The sequence below is a fragment of the Gymnoscopelus braueri genome, assembly GCF_963280865.1.
Source record: "Gymnoscopelus braueri genome assembly, chromosome: 10".
NCBI lineage: Eukaryota > Metazoa > Chordata > Actinopteri > Myctophiformes > Myctophidae > Gymnoscopelus > Gymnoscopelus braueri.
In genome coordinates this window covers 46,796,268-46,802,574 of record NC_137611.1, presented here as the reverse complement: position 1 = coordinate 46,802,574, position 6,307 = coordinate 46,796,268, and positions in this window count along the sequence as shown.

Below are 6,307 nucleotides of genomic sequence, written 5' to 3'. Positions count from 1 at the left end.
TGAGAACCAGGTATACTTAATGAACTGGTGGGTGTGTCTACATAAAAACATAATTGTAACCATTTCTGTACACTTTTTTGAAAAAAATCTTCCTCCTAGTTTAACCATAATACCTGATGATTATGTTTTAGGGGGGGGGGGGAAATCACTGAAAATCACGGCACCCCGTCTTTAAAGGGAGGTGGAGCATCATTATTGCTAGCGGTGCTAGGTTGGGAAAGACGGCATTCATTTCCAGTAAAGATCACCTTAAGGGGACTGAGAAATGATAGGATCAAATGGAGGGACATTTGGGCTCTTGCGTGCTGAAGTTAGATACCTGTTTATCTGTTAAGAGTAGGTTTAGTCATGTCACCCAGAATAGGGACTTAGTCGCCTGAGTTGTGCTGACATGGCAGGAAGGTACTTAAATAACAGACAGGGTCGTTAAAATTTGCCAACAATTTTAGTGCACAACAATTGGAATAGAGCTTCCAACTTAATAATATGCCTATTATTAAGTTTTAACTATGAGAGGATAGGATTGATCACCTTATATCCCCTCTGGTCCAAAGAACAATAGGTAGAAGGTTAAGGAGAGTAAGGGAAAGTTCATAGGAAGTTATTGATTTGATCATCAGGGTTTTTCAAGTGACATTTAGACTGAATAATTGAGGTTAATCACTGAGCTACATCTTTCAGTAGGGCTTTAGGTATTTGAGGTATTTAATCATTATAAATACTTTACTTATGGTTGGATTCAATTAAATACTGTAACCTTCTTGTTCAATTGATATTATAACCAACTGTATTGAATAATTGGAGACTGTAACATGTTTTATTGTTCAATTGATATTATAACCAACTGTATTGAACCACTGAATATTGTAACCAATTTAGATTACTTTTACCATGTTTTTGCTATAAGCTGTAACGCAAATTACCTTTAATTGAATTTCCTGTATTTAAACGAAGTATTATAGAGTATTCTGTCACATTATGGGTTATTCTCATTATTAAAATTGGCTAATGGGGGCTAATTAACCCGGCCACAATAGGCTGGACCACGGCCACGTCACACTGACTCAGACATAACCATAAACAATCCTGATACGCCCATATATAGGCAGGACCACGGCCACGTCACTGTGACTCAGACATAGGAGAGGAGAGGAGGGGAGGAGAGGAGAGGAGAGGAGAGGAGAGGAGAGGAGAGGAGAGGAGAGGAGAGGAGAGGAGAGGAGAGGAGAGGAGAGGAGAGGAGAGGAGAGGAGAGGAGGGGGGGCGAGGAGTGGGGGAGGAGAGGAGGGGTGATCTAGATGTGAGGGCCGCGAAGCGGCTCAAACCTCTAGTAGCCATAAACAAACCCAATACGGTTGTCCAGAACCGCCGATCCAAAAGATATGCCCATATATGGGCATGCCATATGGGCATATACTGATGACATCAGGGATCTCCATATATCTGCATAACAGGGACAAGAACTGACACATACAGAGATCTCCATATATGGGCATAAAAGGTAGGTAGACGAGTACAACGTCTACTCTGACAAAGCCCTCGACCCTATGACTCAGACATATTGGTCGGATTGGCGGTGCAACGTAGGTGTGGGGGCCGCGTAGCGACCTGAACTCTGGGGCTCTATCTTGGCCCGAAGTGGATAAACCCACTATTTGGGGATTTAGCTTGACGCAAGGGGCGTTCCCATGCAAAAGTTGCTATATCCCGACACCAGCCTTATCCCTAAAACACCTGCGCTAACCGTTACATTATGCATAGGTGTGGTTTGGGCGTTGCATTAATAAAACGAATCACCTTGCCAGATGCTATTGCCTCGAAAAGACTGCGCTAGCCATTATCCCCAGTGCAATCTTACCCTCTCTCCCTCTCTGCCCATGGAAGAGTGACGTTGCCTTGGAATAAATTTATATTTAATGCACAGAATTATCACTCACACATTGCTGGTTATAGATAACTTTAAACAAAATGGTCTGGTGTGGTTATAGCAAATGCAGATCAAACAACATTTTATTTGTCTTTGATAAGCAACTGCTGATGAAAACCCCATTTATTGACACAAGGAATTAACAGTCACACTTTTGCGTCCGTGTCCAGTCGCACTGAGGCGTTATAATGTTGGACAATATACACGCTACGTTTGCTTCATACGCTCTAGCCTTTGATTGCCTTTCAATAAAACCATATTTGATAGACATAAGTATCACCTACATGTTACTGATCATAGAGAATGTTATATTATTGTAATCCGTTCTTTACTTCATGCGCAATGGATCAATAAAACTGAAGTGTGTAAATTGGAGTGATCGAATCACGCAGCACATATTGTCTTCTTTAAATAGACTATCATCTTATATAAACACAATTGACACAAGGAATTGACACTCACTTCTGCTGATTATAGTAAAATTAGAATCACAGAGATTTGTTTTATTAGGAGAATTAGGAGAGACAGAGACCTCTGAATGTTGGGCCGTTGTGCACTCGGCCGTCTCCGGACATGTCCAATGCAGCTGGCGTGCTCTCTACCAAATGAATTTGGCATAGCGGGTGGCTTTATAATCCGCTATGCGCTTTCCCTAACGTGTGTGGGCAAGATAGCAATTTTAGGGATGAAGCAACAACATGCCCACAGCCACACCTCCAGGTGCAAATAATGTTGTCGGCATAATGTATTGCGGGTAGTACGACCGTAAGATACCGTTCAGGGACAGTGCCAGCTGCCTTGTGCGTAATTAACGGGTAGTGAGTAGTGCGAAGGGGTAAGGTGCCGCCCAAGATAGGTCCCTTCAAATGTAAGGGCCAAAGTATTCCGATCAACAGCCATCAACACTACATTAATGACATAAATATAACATGTAAAGATAGTGTTTATAGAATGATACTCAAACTTTATGACCAGACCAATGATGACAGCCAATAGAAGACTCAGCAGCACCAGACACACTGCAGCAGCTCTGGAATGATTGTTCTTTGACTGATCAGAGCCTGAAAAACACAAGACAAACCTATGAGGATACTACAGATGGTTTTAACAAGTTATGATGCTTTATGACAGATAACAAGTCATTTAAGTTCTTAATTGACACAAATAATATAACACCATGAATGTAGAAGAGTGGCTTGAAACTAAACTTGGAGCATTTATTTGTACCAATTCACTCTGCTCCTGTGCTGTGTTCTTCTGCAAAGCATCCTGCTGTGTCCCAGGGACAAGGTCAAGGTTGTCTGCAGTGACATAGATGTCTACTATCCTCTCTTCTCTCTCTCTCCTCTCTCCTCCATCTCCTGCTCCCTCTCTCCTCGGCCATATCTGACCTTCTTTGTCAGGTCTGGTATGGCGTACACGTCCTCACTCATTCTGGTTCATCTTCAAACTATATTTGTTTGTGCAACTGTTGTCGAGAACAGAAGTCACAAAAGTGGAAGTTGAGGAAAGTTGGGCCATGTCCTGAAAACACACACAGGTTTCAGAAACGCTGAGAGAGGTCTAGGGCTGTTTCCTTCTGCTGTTATAAAAGTGTTTTACTTATTTGAGAGTTTTGGCGACTTCATTTGCTACTGTTGTGCCTTTTGGGCCAACATCCATCATAATTATAATCATTTTACTTTTGAGTTGAGAATGTCAGTTGCCTTGTTTCTTGATCATCAGGAGGGGAACATAGACATAAAATATAGCTGCAAGCAGCGATAATACGGGGCCAGTGAATGAGAGAGAGAGAGAGAGAGACATGGAAACGGAATAGATTGAAGAGAGAGAGAGATGGAAGCAGAATGGATTGATTGGACGTCTCAACCTATTGCCATTAACAGGAATCAAACCCTCAACCTTCGGATTGACAGGCTGTAACACTACCTATAGTGCTATAGCTTTGTCCAGGCTGAGGTTGTCTGTTGAAGATAAAAGTGAACCAGTGAAAGCAGCCGATCTACAAGCTCAGAAACACGTTGCTATCTGAAAAGTTTTGAGATTGTAGATCGGCTATTTTCAGAATGAAGTATGTCATACATTGCAAAAACATACCCTCTCAAATAAGCATTTCATGTCATCTTTACCCTTTGCACATGTATTCATTGATACATTCATGTTTTTTGCAATTCAACTTAAATGAGTCTGCATCAAGTGAGGCTTGAACCGGCAACCTTGCAGTCATGAGGCACTCACTTAAGGGAGAAGCCATTGGACCAACAGACAAGACCTATGAAAAAAGAGATAACACAGCAGCCGATCTACAAGCTCAGAAACACGTTGCTATCTGAAAAGTTGTGAGATTGTAGATCGGCTATTTTCACAATTTTGTCATATATTGCAAAAAATACTCTCTCCAAGAAGCATTTCATGTTACCTTTAACAGTTGCGCATGCATTAATTGATACAGTCATGTTTTGTGCGATACAATTGAAAAGTAGCCAGCAAGAGTTGAGGCTTGAAGTGGCGACCTTGGATCCTGAGGCTGATGCTGAAGCGAGACGCCATTGGACCAACAGACCAGAACCAGTGAAAAAAGAATTCACACTAACACTAACACTAAGATCACTCGTTCACAAACCATTTACCAATAGAGAAATGGTATGTCTCCTCGAAACCGAAACCAGTGAAAGCAGCCGATCTACAAGCTCACAAAACGTTGCTATCTGAAAAGTTGTGAGATTGTAGATCGGCTATTTTCACAATGAAGTACGTCATACATTGAAAAAACATCCTCTCAAATAAGCATTTCATGTTATCTTTACCGTTTGCACATGTATTCATTGATACAGTCATGTTTTTTGCAATTCAACTTAAATGAGTCTGCATCAAGTGAGGCTTGAACCGGCAACCTTGCGGTCGTGAGGCACTCGCTTAAGGGAGAAGCCATTGGACCAACAGACAAGAACCTGTGAAAAAGGAGATCACACAGATGATACAGTTTCACGCAAATAGCTGAAAATCCTGGGTTTAAGTGTTTTTCAAACTGCTCAAAAGGGCGGAGCTTACTGGTCAACGTGATACATGTGTTCCTCATGAGTCAAGGCACATGTGTAAGCAGGTTTAATGGCTGTCGGCCAAACGAGGCATGACTTTTGCCTGTTTAAAGTTTGCATTTTCCAAAAAATCGCTATAGCGCCCCCCTTTGACCAATTGGAGTAAGATTGGTTTCAGTGATATTTGGAATGACCCTCAACATTACCGCAAAGTTTCAAAGAAATGTGAGTCTGCATGTATGTGTTAGGGGCAGATGAATAATTGTCATAAAACTGCAATATTCATTGGCTCATTAAAGCTTCATTTTTTCACTTATGGAAAATCTTTTGCTGCTTGTTTGTCGGCATAGGTCCAAAGTTCATGTGTAAAACGTTTCGTGCAGATTACTCAAAAATCCCAGGAGGAGATAGGTTTTAACTGTTTTTCATATAATTCAAAATGGTGGGAGATCTAAAGGTCAGAGGTCAAAAGTCAGAGTGTGAAAGTTGTTCATCATGAGTAGACGCATGTGTGTATTGAAGTTTCATGGCTGTAGGTCAAACAGGGCATGAGTTGTACCTGTTCAAAGTTGGCATTTTGCTATAGCGCCACCTTTTGACGAAAGATTGTGAGAATTATTTCTTGATAGTTTTTCATGACCATCTACCATATGGCCAAGTTTCGTAAAAAGCGTATGCACGGTTCAGCCAGAACTGCGAAAAGTGGCAGAAGAAAAAAGAGGGGAACATTAAGACAGGTCCAGAGCTGAGCTCTGGCCCCGTAAAAACAACACATTCTCCTATGAAAGCAGTTGGGCATGGTGCTAGGGCACTGGTTGGCTCTACACATGCATGTGTCTGCATGCATGGTTTGGCAGAGCCTATCCTTAATTGCTTTAAAGAGGTTAAAGGAGCTACACCATGATTTTTATTTTTATTTTTAATATTTAATATCATATGGTGTATGTCCCTCAAACCTTTTTCAAAAGTTTGAGCCTAAATCATCACTCAGATATACTCATCCCAAGTCAATTGTGTCTGTTAATAAAAAAAAATATTTTAAAAATAAGCATCTAAGAAAAATACAAAATCGAAAAAAAAACACTTTGAACATTTTTGAACAATTCCACCAAGTGTTTGAGGTGCCTGTTTCACCCACTTCTGGGGGGCGGAGCCAAAATCAGAGCCCGAAGTATTTGTTCGTAGACCCCCACTTAGGGGGGGTAGAAAAAGTTTCGGAGCGATTCGGGCACTTTTCATTTAACATTGGGTTTGCCATCAATAATGTCTGTGACCTCATAAACATTTCTGGAAATCCATGAAATGAGAAGGAATGACTGAATTAAAAATAAAAACATTTTTT